Below are 24,949 nucleotides of genomic sequence, written 5' to 3' on the forward strand. Positions count from 1 at the left end.
AGATATAATATCTACTATGAAGGCTTTAATAAGAAATAAATATAAAGAATAAATATGCCAAACCAGATTGATGTGGAAGAACACACCCTAACCTCCCCCTCAACACACATACACACTCACACAAACACCACCTTCCTCAGCTCATAGAAATTCTGCCTAAGACCTCAGCAACAACAAAAGTAAATGGTTAAAATAGGGCCACATGACCTCTGCTTAAATACAGCATAATGAACATGTGGGCATTTAGTGTCAGTCCTCCCCAAAATTTCATCAAAATAAAAGGATAAAATTATATAAACACTTAAATGGAAGTTGAACAGGAGAAGATTCAAAAGGGAAATAAAAAGTGTCACCAAATGATAGAAGATAGAAAACATGTAGAGTGGTGAGAATGGACAGTACAGAGGAGAGGATTACAATATAAATGCAACACTGTGATAACAGGCAAAGCAAGTGTATTTGTCAGACAGAAACCTAGAAGGCATCGAGAAATATGAACACCTCGGGGCACCTGGGTGGCTCAGTGGGTTAAAGCCTCTGCCTTCGGCTCAGGTCATGATCCCACGGTCCTGGGATCGAGCCCCACATCGGGCTCTCTGCTCAGCAGGCAGCCTGCTTCCCTACCTCTCTCTCTCTGCCTACTTCTCTGCCTACTTGTGATCTCTCTCAAATAAATAAATTAATTAATTAATTTAAAAAAAAGAATATAAACACCTGATCTGATGGAACATGAGAAGAAAGGAATGAGGAAAGGCCTAAAAACAAGTGGATTGGTTAAAAATGTATATATCTAACAGTCCCTTCCCTGAGCTAGACAATGACTCCATTGCCACATTAGGGATTTATTCATTTTGGTGGGGGACGGATAACGAACTTGAAAGGCCTCAGACTTGGAGACCCAAAGCTGAGTAGAGGGCAGTGAATCACTGCCTGAACTGAATAGTAAGACTATCACTCTGGTCCCTTCTCCCAGAACTTGAGCTACTAGGTAGGAGACTGGAAGGTTCTTCTGAGAAGCTAAAAGCCTCAGAGGGGAAAACCTTCTGTTGGTTATCCCCCAACAAAAAGCAAAGCTATTCTACCCTCAGATAACACTACCATAAAATCTACCACTTCTACCACTCAAATACAAAATGATAGCCAAAGACCACAAGAACTTTGAAGATAGTCAGCAACATAAAAGACAGAACCAAAACTAAAGAAGAAAGAGGACCTTAGAGACAAACAGTGGGGGAAGCAGAAGAAAACACCAACAAGCTATTTCTGACATACTTGATATGACCTACTTGATGTGATAAAGGAAGACAATGCACACGGGAAACAATAATAGGATGCTCTATTTCAGAAATGAAGAGGAACATGAAAGAATTTGAAAATTAAAAATGGGGTAGTGGTAACATAACCTAGCAATAAAATGAATAAAGTCTTAGAGGTAGAATAAAAAGACACGAAATGCTCCCAGATATTTCACAATACTAATACCTTCTAAAAAAAAAAAAAAGAATTAGGAGTCAGATGGCATCTGATTTTCGGGAACAATATCAGAAGCTAGAAGATAGTGGAGCAATTCAAACCTCTAAGAGAAAATTATTTCTATACCCAACCAACCAATCCAACATTGTGGAGGCCGAGAAAACTAAGGCCATCCCACCTCAAGTTTAGCTGATGTGGGAAACAGAGGCAGAAGGAAATCATTAAAATTCCTCACCTACTGACAAGCCCTTGAAACAGACAGAGTGGCTCTCCCCTGGGGACTTAACTGCCCTTACCTTGAGGTTTTGCTAAAAACAATCCTAGCCTAACCAAACCCCTACTCCAACAGGTCCGAACAGAATCCTGTAAGTCTACTTTAACAATTCCTTTAGGAAACTTTATCTCTAAACCTCCAAGATAGTGTGGAGAATCATTCCCAAGTATATGGCCCACTGATATACATCTAAAGGGTCTCACAAGAAGATTTTTATTATTGGTAATAAATAACCCTTCTCCCAACAATAGCTAGCCCCTCAAGGTCCTGGAGGCCTTGTTTCTGAAAGTCCTTAGAGACTTATGCCATCCCTAATCCCCTTTACCACCAAGTCCTCCCCTACTCTGCCTTTAAAAACTCTTGACTGTAATCTGGTTCGGGGTCCAAGTCCTACTCCACTGTGTCGGGTATACTTGGGCCCAAGCTTAAGCTTGTCAAATAAACCCTCATGTGATTGCATCAGTGTTTGGCTCCTTGGTGGTCTCTTGGACGCGAAAACTCGGGCACAACAAACATGAAGTCAAAATAAAGACAAATCTATAAAGCATCAAACAGCTTACCTCTCACATGACTATTAAAAGAAGCTACTAGAAGAGACAGCTTCCCAAAACAAGGAAATAAATTTAGAAATCAATGTGGCATCCAACAATTAACATAAAAAAAAGAGAAATCTCAAGACACTATTTGTCTAAAGAAAACTAAACACAGATTAGAGAAGGAAACGCATATGTAAAGTATGGGGGTGACCAGGGAAAACATGAGACTGATGTATTGCTGTGTTTATGAGTTTGAATTAAAACCGAAAACAAATAAAAAATAACTGTGTATTGTTTAAAAGAAATACTTCTCAAATAACACAACACAAAATTTAAAAATAAAAGATGATTAAGAGATATTTACACAACTCAAAAGAAAACTGCATATTGATATCAGACAAGATATAACTATGGCAATAAAAGGCACCAAGACAGGGATGTTCTTAAAAATAAAAGGTCCGCAATGAATCATGGAACACTACGTCAAAAACTAATGATGTACTATATGGTAACTAACATAACACTATAAAAAACAAACAAACAAACAAATAAAAGGTACAGAGGCTTCCGGATGGCTCAGACGGTTAAGTGTCTGATTCTTGGTTTCCACTCAGGTCATGATCTCAGCATCCTGGGATTGAGCCCCAAAACAAGTTCTGCACACACTGGGGAGTCTGTCTCTGGATTCCCACCCTCTGCTCCTCCCCAAAGCTCACACATGATCTAGCATGTGCATGCTCACGCGCTCTCTCTCTCAAATAATCTTTAAAAAATAAAAATAAATAAAAGGCACAGCTCACTGATTACCTACAACAATCACATGCTTGTCTTAATTTAAAGCAAAAATTGACAGAATTCTAAGCATAATATAATATATCCACAATCATAATGAATAAAATAGATGAATATGTGAAACTCTGTACCCAACAAATAGAAAATATTCATTTTTAAGTATGTGTAACACATGTATAAAATTGATCAAGTACTAAGCCATATGGAAAATTTGAAAAATATTACAAAAGATGGAACCTGCATCCTATAACAACCACTAACATAGAGTTAGTTGATGTTTATAAGCATCATCTAATTTCTTTTTCTTTTTTTTTTTTTTTAAGATTTGCTTTATTTATTTGAGAGAGAGCATAAGAGGGAGAAGGTCAGGGGCGCCTGGGTGGCTCAGTGGGTTAAGAGGGAGAAGGTCAGAGGGAGAAGCAGACTCCCCATGAAGCTGGAAGACTGATATGGGACTCGATGGTACAACTCCAGGATCATGACCTGAGCCAAAGGCAGTGGCTTAACCAACTGAGCCACCCAGGAGCCCACATCATCTCATTTCTTGACAGAGAGTGCAAATCAACCCCTTCAAATTTTTTTTTTTTTAAAGAAATCTGTATTTCTAGCGAGTGAAATATTGGCATTATAGACCACGAATGTGTTGCAGTTCTTACTCAGTAGCTGCCACTCAGTCAATAATTAGAATTCTGACTGGGCCCAGTTGAAGCAAGGCACTAAATTCAGAGCTTCAGTGCCTCTTTTGCAGAATTTGGAGGTCAGGCCATTTGTATCTATAGTCCCTTCCAATTCTAAGACTTATTTACTGTTTACAGATACCTAAGTCTTGTCTATATTTCCTTCTCTATCTCCCTAAATTTGTAAATCAAAGAATGTAATGTGGCTTATTTCTAAATAATAAAATGCATCCTGACCCTTTCCAAAGTAGTTTGGAGAGACACTGTCAAAAAGTTCTCACATTGAGCATATAGGGATGTCGCCAAGTAGAGGGAAAACCTAAATAAAACATATCACACGGTGAGGAGCTGTCAGCCCAGACTCCAGAGCACATACACTGTGTCAATGGAACACAGACTGAAAGAAGATAATTTCTGAAATGCCATTCAGGCATTAAAGATGGCCTCTGGGGGTCAGCAATTTCTCCAGAAGGGAAAGAAGCATCCTACCTTGATCTGGAATGGTCTTGGCCTTCTCCTAAAGCTTCCTTCCCAAGTTTAAATCCTTAATATCCATTTAAACTGTCACAGTCCTCCAATTATCTCCGGCATAAAATATACCACAGTTCAGTACTGTAAGACATTGTGTGGCTTATAAATGACTAAGTTTTGCCCTGACTGATAACATTTTCCCAAAGTCAAACAGGCTTCTCTTTTGTCTCTCTGCTTTTCTCAATATAGCTGCATTTTATTTCAATACTTCTCTTGTAATTGAGCAATTCCATAAAATCAAATAAAATGATTTATAATGGAATGATTACTCCAGGGTAACATTTCAAGTGAAATTAAGATTGAAATCTAATTTAAAAGCTCTAATGTAAATGGGTCATTAGAGGAGGCTCTCCGGGGAATTTGCAATTAAACTAAAGTGACAAGGGTTTTGTAGGGGTGATAGACCTAAAGGTGTTACAATACTGATACATGCTCATTTTGGAGGCGGCTAGTCTTATCACAACTGCTCAACAAGATCAGAGTCGCTGAGTGAAAGCTGCAATCAAAGTCCAACAAAATCATCCCAACCCATTACAAGAATTTCTCATGAAAAGGGAAGTTCTGATTTATGTAAGGGCTCTAATGAATTCAGTAGGTTTAATTGACATTAATTAATCTAGTTAACTGTTGTTAACCATCTCCATATTATTTTCACATCCATATCTTACTTTGATTAACTATAGCTATTCATTCAACAATAACTACATTTTCTATTGATGTAATCTTTAATATATAATTTGCTATTGCATCATCTCGAAACATAATAATAGAATACTTCTTTCTCCTGGCCTTTCTCTCCCAGCATATCTCCACTCTCAGAGGCTCTTCCTTTCCACTGCGTGCTTCTTTGACAATTAATTATTTACTTTATCTCCAAATTCCTTTTATTTTTGTTCTTAGATCTTCTACTGATAGTTAACCTTCCGGGTGAATAGGTCCTGGTTCTCCAAAAAGGAACCATGTTCAATTCCTTCTTGAGTCCCTGCAGTGCTTGGAATAGTACCTCGCACCTAATACGGGTAACAAACACTTGATCTTATTATTAACAATAGTAATTATATAAATACTTAACTTTTATTGATCATTTAAAATGGGCAAGGCTTTGTTCAGCCCTTATTGTAAATTCTCTCATTCAAGCCTGACAGTTACCCTAGATAGCAGAAATATTATCTCTATTTTAAGATCTATAAACTAAAGATTGGAAATGTTCCAGGAACTTGTCCAAGGTCACAGGGCTAATAGGTGGCAGATCCAGAACTTAAAAAACCACAGCTACCTGTCTCCAAAGCCCCTGATCATACCTATTATGCTACACAGTTGAAGGCTGATATTGGATATGATCAACAGGAGAACCAAGGTTATGATGGTCTCTTTCTATTGTGTGTATCTATACATCTGATTGATTCTGTATAGTGCCGGATTTAATTGGTTACAGCTCTTCAAAGCTGGACTCATTCAAAGATGATAAAAATAAAATTCCTGAGCCATCCAACAGATGTTTCCAAATGTTTAGATTTATTTTTATGAAGGTTTTATAAAAATCAATTTCAATTTATATGCTTTATTTTTGTGGATGACAGAGATTTGAAGAGCTCTATTGAGAGAAGTGGTTGAAGTTTTACTTATTGCTTTTGAAACTCTCCAATTTTATATATATGACAGCTTTTTGCAGAAGAAGCAGCATGGACAGCTCACAAACCATGCTTTTTTTTTCTTGGATATCACATATAAAGTACTGGAGAGGTGTTCAGATCATGAACTATAGAGCTTGACACCAGATAATCAAGAGATTGCACAAACTACTTCAAGGAAGGGAATTTGGAGAGAAAATAAACAGTCCGAGGACACATACTTTCCTGCTCTCCTCTTACAACAGATACAATCTTCCTTTCAGACCATCAAAATAATTATCTCCTTTGTTTTAATGTTGTCAGATTTGTCATCTTGCATAGATTTAATTGATAGAGTAGCAGGGTGGGGTAGATAAAACTAGGGTAATAGTTTCCAGAGGGAAGGAAAGATCCAACAACGAGCGCCTCGAAAAACTGGCAATTCCTTTTAGCTGGTTTTGCTAGGACCTCATATGGATATCGTTGGTCTGTCCCAGCGGATACCATATGCCTGTTCTCTGAAGAACAAGCATGGATTGATTCTGATGGTCAGAGAGGTGGTGTCTGGATAGGAGTAGTCACAGCTTAATTCCACCCAGAACGATTTTTGGGAAATTATGTTTTATGTTGTGAAAGACACAAAGGAAATCTTCCAGGGAAGATGCTGCATTTAACGACCATGGCCTCCAAGCCAGGTGTGATCTGGCTTGGTGCTTTACTCCAACCATTCTAGCTATCCATGCCTCCTTGAATACATGAAATTTCTTCCTGTCTTCCTCCCTCATGGCCTTTTCCTGTGTAACTCTCTCTATTCAGAATTCTCTTTCCTAAAACTTTTTGATCCCTTGATTCTTCTCGTCTTTTAAATTTTGGTCTCTGTGCAACTGTCACCTCCAGAGAACGTTGTCTGACCGTTCTGCATTCACGTGCGCGTGCGCACGCACACGCAGACACACACAGTGGTTCAACACATATAAAGAACTCTCTCTCCTTTTAAAAGTTAATGGCTTAAAAAAAATAAAAGTTGGGGAGCCCCGGTGGTTCGGTCAGTTAAGCGTCTGCCTTCAGCTCAGCAACTTCCCCTTCTTCCTCTGCCTGCAGCTCTGCCTAGTTGTGCTCTCTTTCACTGTCAAATAAATAAATAAAATCTTTAAAAAAAAAAAAAAAAGGTTAACCGCTAATGAAAAATGAGGAAGGATGGAGAATCTGTCACAGATTAGAGAAGTCTGAAGTCAAGATGACGGTATGCAGTATGGTCTCCCATATTAGACCCTGGGGGAAAAAAAATACAACTATTAATGGAAAACCCGGTGAAATACAAGTTAAGTCGGAAGTTTAGTTCAGAGGATTGTGCCAGTGTTCATAGCTTAGTTTTGACAAATGTACCACGGTTATGTTAAGATTTTAGTCCTGGAGAAACTGGATGGAAAGTATCTAGGAACTCTACTTCCTTGCAACTTTCCTAAAACTATTCCAAAAAATTAACTTTTATATAACTTCTGTAATAACTTCCTGTGTCATGAAGCATGACAGTGACCTAGTGTCCCCGTTGCCTTAGTTTTCTTTCTCACTCCTTGCTTTTACCATGTCTGAAGCTTGGTTTTCCATACTAAGACTTTCAGGAGAGGACTTACATCCTTGATTTGCTTGGGTGGGGGTATGAAGGAAAACACCATAGGAAGTTCCAATGTCACGTAACTCGGGGCACTGGGCTTAGTTCCTTCAGCCATTTCTGGGTTTGGTCTTAGGCCTCCCTAAGCACGGATGTCAAAAGACTTCTTTGCTCCCTCCCTCACAGGGCCTACACTGGCCAGGTATTTTGATCCACAGACTTCTTAAAAACTGTGGATATCACATTTCTAATGGTGAACTCTCTACAGCTAGATTTTCTGAATGTAGAGACAAGTTTTCATTTGATATAAAAGAAAGTCAGATTTGGTTACAGCAAGTAACAACCATTAAGTGGGGCATTTGCTTAGCCTTTTGGGGACACAAAGATCAATCAGACACAGATAGCTCAGAGAACCAGCCAGAGTACAGAATATGTCTTCCAAGGGTCAGCTCTTGTGAATGAGAAAAACTGCGTTTATGACACAGAAATCATGAAATGAGTGACCCTTTCAGATAACTTATATTTTAAGTAAGTTTTCTGGTACCTGGTAAGTGCTCAATAAATGTTATTATTATTATTATTATTATTTAAATAAATACATAAATAGCAAATAACGTTTAACAGGGTAAGAGTTATGCTGAATAAGTACCATCTATTATTGCTGATCAATAATTTATTTTAAGTTATTCCTCCACATTATAGTTCTTAGAACCTGTAATTTAAACGAGAGTAACATTTTATCTGCTGATTTGTACAAGTATGAGCAAAAAAATAACATACAACTACATTCCTAATTCCTACATGTACAATACAGGCCTTTCACCTTGTTCAAAAGTTGTTTCTGAAAGTAGAGTGCAAAATAATAATCTTGTAGTTCGTGAAAAAAAATTCCCATTAATTGATATTGTTAATTTCATATCTGATTGATCTCAAATTAGGCATTATTCTTGAAACTGAAAATTTTGGTATTTCCTGCTGTTTAGTTTCCTGATCAGGTGGCTAATGTTCTACAGCATTTGTCCACTGCCATTCCAGACCCCTGGAATTTGTACAGCATTTGTCCATCACCATTCCAGACCCCTGGATCAATGTAATGGAGTCACTGATGATATAAGTGATCATTGTCCAGGTATTATATAAGAGAAAAGTTTTGCCATTTCAATTGGCAGGTTAATTCTGCTGATGTTGATAGAATGGAGTGAAGCTAATGACGTCATAGGAGACAGACTCCCTCAGTTTCCTAGCACTCTAGAAAGAGAACAACCTCTCTCCAATAGTCGGGTCTGCCTGTCCACCCTGCCTCCAGCATTACCATCTGCCATCTAACTGCAGACGTGGGCTTTATGAGGGGAGAACAGAGGAACAGTTCCACGGGCTTTCTGTATTGGCTTGTCTGGGCTCAGAACTGGGAAAGTAAAGATCATGACATCAGAATATTTTCTTTCATTATTACAACCCTTTGCTTTGTTTTAACATGCTTTAATTTCTCAATTCTGGAAAGACTTTCACTTTGTAGATGGAAAATTCTCAAAGAAAGAAGAAATACCAGTTCTTTGATGAAGGTATTAGCCCCTGACAATCTTGACAAAACCATCTGTTTCTTTCTTGTTCTTTGTTTTAATTCTTAACATTCACTGTCCTCTTAAAAAACAGTGGAAAGAACATGAGCGATTTAGTCAGAGAAACTGAGTTCAAATTCTTACTCTATTACTCACAGCTTTGTGACTTTGGGCAAGTGACTTGTTCATCTGTAAAACACATGATATTTCATGGATTAACATGCAGAAGATCCCTGGGTGCTATGTCTACATGACATGGTGTTTACAGGACCTCCAAGAGATGAGGACATTAGAGGTTGAGGAAGGGAGGGCCTTGCTCAGGGTTGCAGTGATCTCTGGAGCTGGGCTTCAGATCCATATGTAAACAATAAAATTAGCTACACCTGCTGAGCTCCTACAGTGAGCCAGTACAGTGTCTTCTAGGTATTAACTAATTTAAACTTTGCAGCAAGTCTAGGATGTAAGTCCTATCATTATTCTTACTTCACAGACTATAAAATTCAATAGGCTGCCTTCCTCCGTCAACACACTTCTCCTCATATAAGCCCCTCCTTTATAGGAGGATGCATGACATTTTCCTAATTTCTTTGTGACACATTTAAACATAAAATGCTAATAAAACCCATGCATGTGTTTCCCAAAATGCCTTGAGTGGGTTTTTCCTCTCACTGTGATTTCTAATCATACACCTTTTCTCCAGGCTCTTTTGTGGCTTGTGGAGAAGGACATAATTTATCTTTCATTTATAGAGCTTCTTTTAATCTATCCATACATATATATATATATATATATATGTATGTATGTATGAATGTGTGTGTGTATATATATGTGTATATATACACATATATATATGTTAAATGCCAACACAAGATGTCACCATTAATTTAAAAACCTTTTATGATTTTTTTACCACTTTTGTATTTTCACCTGAAGAAAAATATAACATTTTACTCATTCAAAAACCACCAAGAAGCAACAAATTTAATGAGAAATTAATGACGAGGAGAATTATTTCAGTCAAATTCTGAGCCAAGTTGAACCCTAAGGTTCTAAAATGTTCAATCAAATATCACCATCCTAGTGTGGGAGTTTATTTTTTCTTGGCATCATGTAACTTCCTGTTTCTAAGAAAAAAGGATTAAAGTGTCCCATAAAGGGGGGAAAAAAAAAAAAAACCTCCAAAAGCTTCTTGGACATCAAAGAGACCTTACACAACAACATTTTGATGAGTTAAGTGTAAAGGAATCAAAAACACATGGATTAAATTTCCCATAAAACCCACATGTGTTTAAAAATCAAGGAAAAACGTGCTTGGCCAAATGCATTTGGGGTTTTGTCAAACCCCAAACATTTGAGGAATAGTGTGAGATGTTTAAGGAACCCAAAACACAGCTGGATCAGCCTATATCATTCCAAAAGCATATGCCAGTGAAGACAATACAGAGATAGACCCACGGAACTATAGTTTTGGCCTAAAAATCACATCCCTGATTATTGATAAGAAGCTTCCAGATTTATATTTTTTTAATTGCGTCTAAACTTAGAAAGTTACAATTTATATTACCTGCCAGAAGTCACTTATTAAAGAACACTTCTATTTTTAAAAAAAAGAAAAAATCATCATTTCCAACCTTCAGATTTTCCAACTTAACCAGATGGGATGTTTTCCACAGCTTTCAAACCTGGATCAAGTTGCCCTATGTTTTGTATTATCCTTGATTCAGCTTTGCTAGACTAAGCACATTATTAATTGGTTCCCCTTTTATTTACAATACTATTGCTTGAAATATATACTAGAGAGTATAATTGAATTTGGGGTTTACTATAATTAAAAAAGTCAAAAGAGCAATAAACATAAGCGTTAGTAAATAATTGCCTCGGAGAACCAGCATCAATCATCAAGATTAAATGATTTTATATCATATTTAAATTCCTTAATTTTAATTTATGATTGCCAACCCATTTTCAGTCACTGTTGGCTCGAATTTCTTGTCAGGGCTTTACATCGTTAGAGGTGATGGCAAGGGAATTCTGAAGGTTCCCCTTTCATGGGGACGTGCATTATCAAGCTGAAATACTTAATCCATGTCTTTTCTTTCTTGCCATCTTCCTAGTGCATTCAGTTTATTTAAAAAATTAACCCAAGTAGTAAGAAGGGCAATTTGATCACAGATTTAAGTACTTTTCCACATCTACCTTCTAATTTAGTAAGTAAAATTTTGATCTTTTGGGCAGATTGAGTTTGTAGATACATAAGTAGATGTTTCCTGTAGCTAAGCAGTACTGTATATCACTTTCTGAGTGATAAAAATAATTATTGAAAGCACTGCCATGATTTCCAAGGAGGTTCAAAAGTTAATGAACACATCACTCTGCCTGCTTGACCCCCCAAATGGCTAATCAGCAGCATTTCTCTTTCTCCTTTCCAACGCAGACAACACAGAATATCCTGCGAAATATAATGCAATGAAAATACACATAAAAAGAAACTCTTTTTTTCCTTAATGAAAGCACGGATAGGGGAACGATGCATTTATTTTCCACTCTCAGTCTCAAACACCGCAATATGAATTAACAGGTTGTACACACTTGAATCCAAGCTCTGTTCTCCACATGGTAATTTACGATGCATAGCAAGGTCACATCTCACGAGCTAACCCTGTATGTTCATAAAAGCAGCAAAAGCAACCAAAATACCATTCATTGGAGCCCACCGTTTGCAAAGGTCCGAGTGCGGAATTTTAAGACATGAACTCTAAAGCTCACAACAACCTGGTCAGGTAGATTTCTACTGTTTTCATCTTACCATTGAGAACACTGAGTCTTGGAGAGATTAAATCTTTTGCCCACGAATATACAATGAGACATGTTTGGTCTCAAAGGCCACATCCTCTCCTCAACCCTGCTTCCTCTTATACGTTTAAGGCAAATGAAAGGTAACAGTGACCGTCTCTTAGGAGACTGAAGAGAGGGACCACAGGAGAGGGGAAGAGTAATATAATCCTATCTTAAGAGGTTGTCAGGCTCTCACATCGATACGGTTTGTAGTTCTTGAAATCACAGATCCTGTTCTCTTGCCCACCCTAACGGCTATTCTATGTCCCATTGTGATATCATTCACTCTGGACATGACTTGGATCGGTTTGCTGCATTTATAGTCTTTTAAATTTCCCTTGCACATGCTCAGGGCATCATTCTGGAGAGCAGTCAATTGCTCAGGGAACTGATTCCATGATGCTTTCAAGGCCATCACCTGTTTCTCATTATTTCTTTCCTGAGCTTAGCTAACAGACATGAGTGTTATACCTTGGGAATGAAAAGTCTGTGGCCAAAAAAACGAAATCACGTCCACCATCATTGTGCTCTTCCCGTTACAGTCTCATCTCCCCAGCCAGTGTGATGTGTCATGGAATGAAGGGAAAACTTGCTAAATGACAAGATTTTTTTATCTGCTACAGACTTAGGCCTTTCCACTAATGCCCGGGGTCAGTAACTGGGCTGACGGGTTACGCTGGATTGGCAGCATGCGGTAAAATAATTAGGAGGCGATCCTACACTCCAGCAGGTGCTGTCCTATGAATGAGAACAGCAGATAGTCTATGGCAGGCCAAGATTGTGAAGAATAATGCCAAAAACCAAAGTCACCACATGAGAACAAATCCACAAAATGAAATCATGAAGGAGGAACAGCTCCCCCAAAAAGAGACAAGAAAATTGTGCTGTCTTGACCATCAGAGTGAGTATTTTCAATTAAGTAGAACTAAAACTGGGGGAAATGGCAGAAGAGGAGATGGAGAAAGCAGATACATTCAAGTTATAAAAAAATGAGTTGTATATTGGTGTTGGTTTGAAAAGGCTGGAAGTGAATATTTTTTAAAGTCTAATATGGGTAGTTAACAGATAAATGGACAAGTAAACGGAAGCGCTAATTTACAAAGGAGAAGAGATATAAAGAAAAATATTCCTTTTCACTAGAAATAAATCTGTTTTTTTAATGATGCATTTTTTTTGTTCTGTTCATATTTTAGAAGTGTATAATTCCCACTGAAGGTGAGGATTAGAAGAAATGGACACTTTCAAATGCTGCTGATGGTACTCTGAACTAACACCACTCTTTTGCAGAGAAATTTGACAATGCATATCAAAATTCTCAAGTGTTTATACATTTTAGCCTCTTCAGAAAATTGATTTTAAGAAAATAATCTCAAGTACAGGAACGAAAATATTCATTACAGCATTACCTATAATCAAAACACAGAGCAACCCCCAAAATGTCCTAAAATAGAAGAATAATGGGATCCATTTAATGAAATATGATTGCAAACGTGATGATTATAAAGACTATACAAAAACCTAGGAAATGCTCTTCCTAAAATATTGACAGAAAAAGAGCAAGAAAAAAACTTCTATGGTAACAATGGGCGATCAAAATACAGTGTCAATAAAAAGACTGGAAAGAAATACACTGGACTAACAGCAGAGATTGTATTGGCATGGTGGGATTCTTGCCAATTATATTCTCTCCATTTGCCATGCCTTCCTCAATGTGAGTGCATACTTTTGTTAATATAATGTTTTTCTAAAGAATAGAGCTAATATTTTAAAATCAGTATCTTTTTAAATAACTCACTGAAGGACCAGGCCAATAAAAACCAAAAAAACCAAACCAATCCCAAAAAACTGTATCTGCATGGACAAGTACAGATATAGATAGCATTCATATTTAAGAGAAAGGTTGTAGGAAGACATCTAAATAGGTCCTATAATTTCTAAAATGATGAATCTCTTTTATCTGGAAGGCAAAAATGTATTGAAACACCAAAAACAAGTTTTCAAAAGAGGAATTCATGCCAAATGAAATGAATTTCCTTCTAAAATAGTTTGGAATGTACATTAGATAAGGGAGAAAAGAATAGATATCTATGAGATGGCCCCAGGCCGAGAGTATTGCATTCTTGTCATTTTAGTCCACATGGAGTCAATCCACAACCCTGCTGGTCAGTGTTTCAGAGTGTTTTCCCTGAGACCACAGGGCTCTCCTATACTACTTGAGTTCTCTTCCAGCTCTACAATTCTATGAACTGTGTGTAATAAATGATAAAGTAAGCAAGAAAGCTTCCCAGATATTTGGCTCCAGTTGGTAAATTCAGCGAGACCCAGTCATTAAAAGAAAAATCTCTCTCTCTCTCTTTTTTTTTTTTATTCTTACTACAGAGTGGTCACCTCTCGTTGAAATCATCTTTCGGTAAGTTATGCACTGCCTGCTCAATCAAGAAATGGAAAGGACAGACCATTTTTACTAGCAAATTTTTAAAAATTCTTGTAATAACTATAATATTATGTACCCAAACAGTGGGAGAGCATGGTTAGAATGGCTGGGAGTGGGCAAGGAAACATGGTCTAATGCGGTTGTGGTGGACTCGCCACAAGATGGTCTAAAGAGTTTTTCTCTATTTGTAGTTCCCATCTTGAAGAAAAATTTGCAATTCTTGCACTTTCATGGAACAACAGACTGTGATTTAAATTTCTCAGTTTGTGCAGCTCATTCTGCATATCACCATGTTTTGTGTTCTATCATATATCTGGTCTTTATACTTTTTGACTTTTCCTCAAGGATTCTGGGGTGTCACATGTGTCCTACTGGGGAGGTGGTACTGGAGGCCAGGTGGGAACAGGAGAGAGCAGTACCCTCTACCGCTCTCAGAAATACCCTCCTCCTATCCTTGTACAGATAGACCCATGTCAGGACGACTTTCCACTTGGCTCCAGAAATAAGGAATGAAAACAAAGATATTTCCAATGTAGATGGAGAAGACAGGAAATGGAATCAATTTTATGGAATGCTTGCTTTTTGCAGAGCATATCACTGCCCTAGATAAAAGTCGGTAAGAGTGTAGATACTGTCTGTTGTCTTCTGAAGAGTTAATACTCTAATGGGAAGACAAGCATACATGTGTAAAAGAAGAGGATGTTAATTTCTATAAAAAATTAAATGGTGCAAATGGGAGGCAAGAAACATAACATAATAAAGTCCCCGTTTGGTGTAAAATTTGTCCCTGAAGCCTACAGTCTAAGATCTTTGTAAAGGGAAGAATTACAGTAATTTTATTAAAAACAGCAAGAGAGTAGAGAGGTCATTTGCCTCTGGTTATAGGCAATCGTTCATGAAATATATACCAAATGATAAGGTGCTCTTCACTTTTTAAGTATATTCTTAGAAACATAGTGGCTCATTAGTTTTACTCTCTAGTGATGTTTTGTCAATTACATTGTTAAGATTCAGTATGTTCCTAAGAAATTTCTTTTTACAGAAACTACAGTGCTAGTGTCCGTCATTTCTTTTTTGGCTGATTATGGGCCAAATCAGGGGACAACGGAAGCCCTAAGATTCAATACAGTAAAATTAATACTAGAAATACTACGTACTTCTCAAATTCACAGGAGGACTCATTAAATCTTGTTGTCCATCCTTGACCAAATCCCAAATAATTTAGGTGGTTGGAAGGGAGAGATGCTGTACGGAGAAGAAAGGTTGACTTATAGACTATTTCTTTACATCCCTGTCTAACTTGTTTGCTTTCTTGCTCTTAAATTTTAAAATCCTGCGGTAACTGGAATGTGCTTAACCATGTGCTGCCCAGAAGGGATTAAGGCAATAATGAAAGGAAATTGAGATTCAGTCTGAAGAATGTCTGCCTGTGCTAGCTTTGCGAGTATGTTGCCTTATGAAAATATCTACAAAATATCTACAAAATAACTCTCTTTGCTTAAAACTCGGGTGTTTTGTGAAGATGGTAAATATGCTACCTTTTCATGTGGCCCTACTGTTGATTTGCTTAGTATGTTGGTGGAGAGGACAAGAGTCTACTTTCATGCCAAGGATAAAGTCCCAAATTGATGAGATTTTGTAAATGAGAGCTTATGGCAGGCTTTTAGAAATATTGTTATTGTCCCTGGAAATAGCAGTAGACGTCTCCTCTTCATCTGGACTTTCAAAGCGTCCATTGTCCCCGAATGACTCTACCTGCCTGGAATTTACAGGGTCTGAAGCTGGAGATTGAATGTGCCGCCGCTTGGACCTGCAGTTTTGAGTGAGGTGAAAGCAATATTTCCAGTGAAATGATAATGTGCTTCAATCATTCATTCTGTCTTCTTCTACAGAAGAACCATCCTCAGACGAGAAACTTTACTCTAAAATATAGTAATTGATTAATTATATGCTAGATTAATGTAAGCTGGTCTCTTATCTTTCCACGTTCTTATATTAATCCAGAAAATGTCATAAACTAATATGAAACTTTGTCCAGAATAGGCCCTTAATTTAATCCATATCAACCATTATTTTCTGAAATCCAAGTGGTAGGGACTGGCATTTACTGGGAACTCACTTTGTGAAAGAGACTGTAGAGCTTGTTTATGTCTATTATTTAGTTGCTTCTCATTACCTACTTTGAGATAACTGTCATTAACCCATTTTACAGATGAGGAAACTAAAGCCTGGAAAATATAAGTGCACTTCCTAAGATCATTCAGCTACTAAATGGTTAATCCAGCACTGAACCTCACATTTCATGCTGTTTACTATATCACTGCTAGGTTATGATTCTGTAACTGCTTATAGAAGTCATTAATTCATCTTTAAAATGAATCTATAATTCATTTAAAATGAATTATATGATATATAAATATATAAAAAGTATAAATAAAATTTAAAAATATGCATCTATGAGCACAAAAAAATATGTATCTATGAACAGGAGTTTTTAAGAGATCAAGAGATCAAGGAAAGTGAGTAAGGAAAAAGCAAGCGAAGATTCCTAAAAAGGCAACTGGCAGATTGAGTAGGTATTAGCAGGACCAGACGCAGTTACGACATACATTATGACAAGCACCAAATACTGCATTTTCGAAACATGAAAGGGAATGATTTACATAGATTAAGATCTCAATTTAAAAAGAGTATTCATATGAGACAAGTTTTATTAGAATTTCATTTTGAGGTCTTTTTTTTTTTAAAAAAATGGATTAAAAGTTGGGTTGCAATGGGTTTCACCGGAATGCAATGTTATTGCCACGGAGGGTCTGATGTGAATACCGTCCTGCTTAGAATGGTCGCTGCTTGAGGGCAGAGGACAGGTTTGATTGACTTTTTGATACAACAATGGATTGGTTGAGAACGGAACTTACTAATTTTGAGGCAGCCCCTTGACAGGATCTGCCAAGCAGGAAGAGAAAGTTCTTTGATGTTGGGATGTGGTCTCTCTTGCCCAGGGCTTTAGGACTGGGTAACAGTCCAAACAGAGAGCCTCAGGGAAAGGGGGGTGGGACCAGCAGATAGGCATAAATGGGGGTGTTAGGAGATATACCAATAGCGGCCCGTCATCCAAAGGCATTTTATGAGAATTCTCTGTCTGGATTATGCAATTCATTGCAAGGGAGATTTAGGGGACGAGTAGAAGTGGGGGAGTATTCCTTTCATTCTCTCTCTCAAGCACCTTCTGAAGGTGCTGTTTTGCTTTTACATTGTCATGATTGCTTATAAATAAGAAAGCATCCAAATATTTTAACACACACACACATACATATATACATACACACAAGTATTTACATAGGGAGTGTCATCAATGTGTTTTATGATAGGCAGATTTTTTTTTTTTAATGATAACTTTGCTCCTTTCTCAAAATCACAGATATTCACAAGCAGAGTTGGGGGTGTTTTCAAATGGTTGCAAATCCTCAGCAACCCGTGTGATAAAAGATGCTGACATTAATATTCTGGTGTGCAAGCTAATTCCTTCAGCCAGCTGTGAGGCAGAGGCTCTGTGACCGAGGTGCGACTGCCGCCATGTGCAGCGTGTGCAGGGTCCTCCGAAAGGCTGATCTGTTACTTGCACCTTGAGCGAATTGTGGCAGCTTGACTGTTTCCATGGGTGAGCAGAAGTGGCTCTGTTTTCTTGCTGCTGCGTTCAATTTACCGGCTGCCTCGAAAGGTTCAGAGTGGGCCCAGGGTTGGACTGTTAACTCTTTATTTCCTATCAGTTTCTAGACTTCATCCATCCTTGAACCCTCTGGCTTACAGAGGAGAAGAGGAGTAAACATAATAGCATGAAATCAATGGTATTTAGCTCCGGTGTCTGCAGCGTGTTCATTAAGCAAATCTCCATCTTGCTTTGAGCCCCAGAGAGCAGCGCAGTGTTTAGAGAGGACCACTGGGTTAAGTCGCTACTTTTAGGATGTCCCAGCAATTAACCCTGTACGTTCACATAGCACTATCTAGTTATTTTTTGTATGTTTTCTTATCTTCCTATATAGATTTCTAAGTCCTTGAGTTTAGAAAGTAATGTCTCCTTTGAATCCTCCCCAGTTTCTAAACATACAGTTGGTTTAAACACAACCCTTACCCGTTGCGAAGAGTTAAAAACAGAGTCAGACACACAGCACATGCTCCATGAATGTTTGTTGTTATTAAAATTTAAAACTGGGGCACCTGGGTGGCTCAGTGGGTTAAGCCGCTGCCTTCGGCTCAGGTCGGGATCTCAGGGTCCAGGGATCGAGCCCTGCATCGGGCTCTCTGCTCAGCATGGAGCCTGCTTCCCTTCCTCTCTCTCTGCCTGCCTCTCTGCCTACTTGTGATCTCTCTCTGTCAAATAAATAAATAAAATCTTTAAAAATTAAAACTGAAATTACGGAAGAAAAAAAAAAGCCACACGGTCTGACAAACTAAGGAGTCTCTGGATCATTTTAGGGAGCGCCTCCATTGCTTCCCATCCTTGCCTTCTGGATTTACACTTGGCTCCAAGGCTCCACCTTCGCTCAGGCTAAAACCAAACAAGTCCTTCACAGAGAGCTCTGTCCATCAATACCTCCAACACCATCTTCGTGCCTCTGCATTCCAAAGGCACCTTGTACTCCCGCTGAGATGGGTTCTACAAATCCGGGCTGCCTGGTGCCTGTGTTGTGTGTGCCTGCTGCCCGCTGTCATACCTTCCCAGGAACGGACTCCCGGCCCACACCCAGGCACCACTTCAAACCCCTCCTTGCTGAAATGAAGGCTTTGCTGACCAACCCCATGAAACTGATCACTCCATCTGTGTCTTTGGGTAATCTGGATACGCTTTACACTGTTGATCTAACTTGTTTCAATATTTCTCTCTCCTATCAGATATAAGTCCTCAGAAAACAGGAGTGTGTCTTAATCATCCTTGTGTATCAGTGGTTGACAGATAAGGGGTGGTAAATAAATGTTTCTAAACAGAAGCATGAACTCCTGTCCCTCTGTGTAAATTTCTAGGGTAAACCTGGCCATGCTGCCACCCACATCCTCCATCCCCAAGTCTACCCTCATGGAGTGACCTGGTCACTTGGCCTTGGTCTCCTTTCCTGGCACTTTCTTGATCACTCTCATTTTTTCTTAGCTTCTGGATTATCTCTTTGACTCTTAATGGACATCTACTAATTACTGTTGTTTAGCACCAAAATTCTTCATTTGAGAAGGAGATATGCTTCTAAGAAGTATTGAAGGATAAAATAAAAGATAACAGCAATCTTGAGATACTATAGCTCAATCCAACTATCTAACACTAGATGCTGTTGCAGACCTCACAAGAGGCTGTTAGAGTCATAACAGACAGGGATAATCTATGAGAATTAAGAGCTTATCTAAAGTCACAACTTTTTCAAAGAGTGAGGAGGAGAAAAGGAAGACCAGAGAGCCATGTGGACTGATGATGCAACCTGGCAGTCCGCTAGCTCAGAGCTGGAGCCTCCATCAAAAACAAGGTCTCCTATCGCCCACAGAAGACTTGTTCCAGCAACATGATAGACAGAATTAAAACACCCTATGCTGCCAAACATAACCATTCTTTTAGTCACAGACACAGGTATTGGGTTATTCCTTGACAATCCTGAGTCTTAACATTGCTCCTTGTGGATGGAGAGCAGGAGATGACGGAGAAGTTGTGTTTTGGGTTTTGCTGGCTTTTCTTTGTTTTATAATCATGGACCAAGGAAACGGGATAGCTAGGAGAGAAATTCCAGGGCCACCCTGCCTACATTTGAGAAATGGCTCAGCCTCTTTTTAGCCATGTGACCAAGTAGCAATTTCCCCCTTTGAAACATGTGCATGATAATGACACCTTCCTTCCTGGCCTGCAGAGAGGATTAAGTAAGTTCATACCTGCCGTGCTTTTAGAGCAATAGCTGGCATATAACAAGTGCTCAGTCCATTCTACCTTTTAACAATTTTAATGTTTAATTTGATTTCCTAGAAAAGAGATTCCCACATTCAAGCTGCTAATCAGACTTACTAAGCTCTTCACCGAGTATTTGAGATCACTGTGATATACTGGATACTGCAAAGAAAATAGTCTAATGTGTCATATTTACTCATGTTCGTAAATCTGTGTGCATCCTACCTTCACCAAAGATATTCCTTACATATAAGTTATGCATTGCACACATAGAGTCAAACCTACCCCTTCATCAAGGAACAATGAAGGATGAATGTCTCTCTAGTAGCCATAGATGAAGCAGGATAAAGGAAAAGGTGGCAGAGTAAAAAAGGATGCTAATGTCTATGGAAATAAGGACAAGGTACAAAGAGGTAGGAGTCAAGCAGAGAATTACTCTGCCTCGACGCTGTCCTATTCATCCAGCATTAGTCTACTCAGCTGAAGGACAGTGTCTATAAAGGGCTATTCTTCAACTCCTCTCTAAGACAAAACAATCTCTGCTCTTCAGCGAATGCCCTTTGAGAGAGATACTTCTGGGTCACCTTCTAATTTCGCATGTCCCTAGAGCAGTACCGTGAACTGAACAGACATGTAATCATGTGTGTTTTATGGACTGAGAGTGGAGGAAGGAATGAAGAGAGCAAGGTATGTGCAGATAAGGAAAAGTCCCGAGGCCGGAATGACGGAAAGGAGAAGTATCCAGACGGTTACTTCAACAAAAATTTATCTACACGGGAGAGAATTCTCTGCAGATACACATGGGTACTCATGATGATCCGCAAAACAAAACAAAACAACCTAGCCTCCAGCACTTTAAAATCAGGGCAGAGGGCCAAAGACAGGAACACTTGTTTTAAGACAGAAATTTCCTATTTTTCTTTCCTTTTAACCACCCAAAACAAACCACAGTATGGCAGATTTTAGCATAAGGTGGACCTTCACACTCAATTCTCTCTCTCTCTTTTTTTTTTTTTTTGGTCCTTATTTGAGGAAAGAGAGATCAGGACCTAACAAGAATAGAATTGCAGTGTATTTTTTGTACTTTAGTACCACCTTGAGTCAAAAGAACCTTTTGCTCAGTGGCCCAAGGTGGAAGAACTTACAAAGAAGGGTAGACTCAGACCCCCCTGTAGATGTATCTAGTAGGTAATCAGCTTGTCCAAGACGACAGAACTCAACAAGTAGAAACAAGTAACTAATAAGATTGAGAGAGGCTCTTTCAGTGTACAGCTCAGTTGAACTCATTTTGCATAAGATTCATCTTTCCAAACAACTTTTTGGTCATTTCTCTCATCTCAAAACCTTCAGTGGTACCCTACTCTCTAGAGAACCCGGGCAGGCCATCTTGGCTTGATGTTAGAACAGGCTCCACCTAGCCCAGTTACATGAAACCTGTGCCAGCGCAACTCTCTATAATGCTTTTACCACTTTGCTGGGATTGACATCTTTTGACAAATAGGTAACAGAAGATTCCAGAAAACATGAAGATAACTAAGATACCACAGAACTTTCTCTGATTTTGGAAATGTCCTGCATGTGCTATCCAAAGCAGTGGCTGTGAGCCTCTCAGATGTGGCGAGTAAAATGGAGACACTGAATTTTTACCTTTGTTTAATTTTAATTAAAATTAAGCAACCACCTTTGGCTAATACCATATTGTATCACACAGCTCTAGAATATCACAGTGGATTGTGGATATAAGTTTTAAGCAAGTATTTCAGTGTTTCAACTATTGATTGCCACACAACACCCCAAAACTTGGTGGATTATAACAGCACTAATAAACTGTTTCTCATAATTTTGTAATCTCGGCTGGCTACGCTGTGTGGTTGTTCTGCTCCATGTGGTGTTTCCTGGGACATGGAGATCCAAAATGGCTCCTTCACTCACTCATGTTGTGCCCCAGCTGTCATGGCTGAAACAGCTGGGGGCTGGCTGAGTGTCTTTTTCTCATCCCACAGAGTTGTCTCCCTGTGGCTAGCCTGGGCTTTCTTACAAACTCGTAGTCTCAGGGTAGTTGAGCTTTTTATCTGACACTGGCTTCCTAGAGAGAAGGTGGAAGCTTCCAGACCTTTAAAGACTAGACTTAGAACTAGCACTGTATCACTTCTTCCTTCTTTTGTATTCTACCAGCCAACGCCAGTCACATGGCCAGCCCAGATGTAAGAGGAACGGAGCGAGGCTTTACCTTGATATTAGAGGAATGGCAGGTGCACAGAGGGAGAGGGGGAGGTGAGGCAGCCCGCTGTGGAAACTAACACAGCACGTCTGGTAGAGCTGACTGGCCAGCAGAAGAGTTGACAAATGAAAAATGAAAAGTAACTTAGAATTTGCTTTGGAACCATCATAAAAAGGAGAAAAGAGAGGGAGGTGGAGAAGATTCAACCAGCCGGAGACCCAGGAAAGCAAAACATTACTAAAACAACCAAAAACCATGAGGGTGATCACTAGCCAATCCGAAGGAACGCAGCTATCTGCAAGAGGTCTGACAGACAGCCACTGGCAGGTTCAACTTAAAAAAAAAAAAAAATTACGAAATTGTACATCTGGCCCAGTTTTGTCTACTGAAGCTCTACATGAAAGCTCTTTATGAGTGACCATCCTGACCCCCTCAAGGATGCCTGTCTTGGTAGGACATGCCTTTAGGGGCCCTCAAACATCTCCAGGAAACCTCTCAACTTCCTCAGAACAGAGGAGCAGCACACTCTGATCAAGAGGGAAAACATCACTGGAAAAGACATTAAGGCCTCTTGCCTGAGGAGTTCATCCTACTAGATGAATCAAACCAGATTTGCTCGAAGCAGATCACTCTAAACTCCCAAATCTGTAAAAATGACTCCGCACCACACATGAGAAAAGTGCTCGCAGTGCTCTGACCAAAACCAAAGGGGGAGTTTTATTAAGATGTTGACTCGTTACTGGAGGAGCTGAGCCTTCCTTATTGAGACAGCAGTGAGAAGAGACAAGGGACATATAAAACAGAGAGGCCTGAGTTATCTTATATGATCCAGGACCATTAATTCAATGCCTCTAAGTATCTGGTTTCTCATGCGAACAATGAACAGAATTCTACCCACCCTGTAAAGTTACCATAAAGAATTAAATGCCAAAGAGGTTGGATTCAACAAATGCTCATTTCCTCCAATCAGCCTCATCCTGAGTCTCCTTGCTATTGTCTTAAGACATTGAGTGATGCTAATCCAACTGTTCAAGGGATTTGCAAAATGATGAATTTCTAGACGGCCTGAAATGCATATGCTGTAGTCACACTACAATGTTCCCCATGAAAGGAAGGACTTCAGACACTGAATGGCATTTCTATAATAAAGAACCTCTATCGGAATTTGAGTTGCTTTCCACTGCATTCCATACTTCAGAGAGGTTTACATTTAGTTGTCTTTTCCTCTAAAAAATTTAATGCTGCATCATTTGGTAGCTAAAAGGGTCTTATCTTATCGAAGCCTGATGAGGGCTTTGATCCAACATGAGTCTACACAGATTAACTGCCATGGGAATACACCATGTCAACTCACCCCAATTTCACAGAATCCATTCAACGCTTCATCACTAAATCAGCCAGCTGCCATTGAAAGCCGCTAGGCACTAAGGCCAGAAAGTACAAAGAGGCATCATAATTTCTCAGAGAATGTATAATCTCACTGGGGAGGAAAATATACAGATTACGAGCTAGCCCACAATGCTGGCCTGAGCGCAATGTGGTCCAGATGAATGATCAAGACCTCGCTGGCGGTAGGAGGTCAAGGAGAGACAGCCTCACCACACAGCACAGCGGGCTCAGGCTGCACCAACAACGGGAACTTTACATTAGGGCCAAGAATGAGCAATCCCATGTAAAGAATGGCAAAGGAAAAGAAAAGGCGAGCAATTGGAGAGTGGGCTTATGTGGGGATGTGTCACGTTTCACGCAGACAATACTGAGAAGGCACATCTGACCGGGGCATGCATTACCCCAGGCATAATGAGAGTGACTGGGGCCAGGCCGTGAATCCTTGGATCCTTGAACAACAGAGCCCAGAGAGAAAGTACTGGAGATCTGGAGAATGACATGTGCCGAATGTTCTCGATGGGTATGGATTTATTGCCGCCCCTCCCTCAATTATGTTTACCTTAAATTTTAGCTTAAATACGATAGCTACTGCCAAGAGCAGGTCACAGAGCACCTCTCACCAAACCTTGTACACTGGTGATCCGTCATTTCCCGCCGAGCAGAACTGAAAAGTAATTTGACTAGAACAGCATTCTATGACTTGTCTTGGTAAGCCCTATCCAGATTCCAGCAGCCATTACCATTTCATTCCTCGTCCTAGACGTGTGATTTCTCATACCTTGGCCAAACTGAAAGACCAAATACTTGCCTAAGTCATCGGTGAAAAAAAATCAGAAACAACACTACAGTGAGTAAGTGACATTTTCACGTAAACCTCTTCCTCATTCATAAATGTAGAAAATGTGTACAAAACACCCAGAAACAGTGAGTAGACGCATACTCTGCATGTGACCTGACGCAACGGGGAAGCACAGAACATCTTCCTCACCAACCTAGAAGCTGTGTTCAGAATCCTGGACTCTGGTGCACTGAATCTCTCTCCATCCGACAGACGAATTGACTAAATGTTTACTCTTGAACTTCTTT

The sequence above is a fragment of the Neovison vison genome, chromosome 3 (assembly GCF_020171115.1).
Source record: "Neovison vison isolate M4711 chromosome 3, ASM_NN_V1, whole genome shotgun sequence".
NCBI classification, from domain to species: Eukaryota; Metazoa; Chordata; class Mammalia; order Carnivora; family Mustelidae; genus Neogale; species Neogale vison.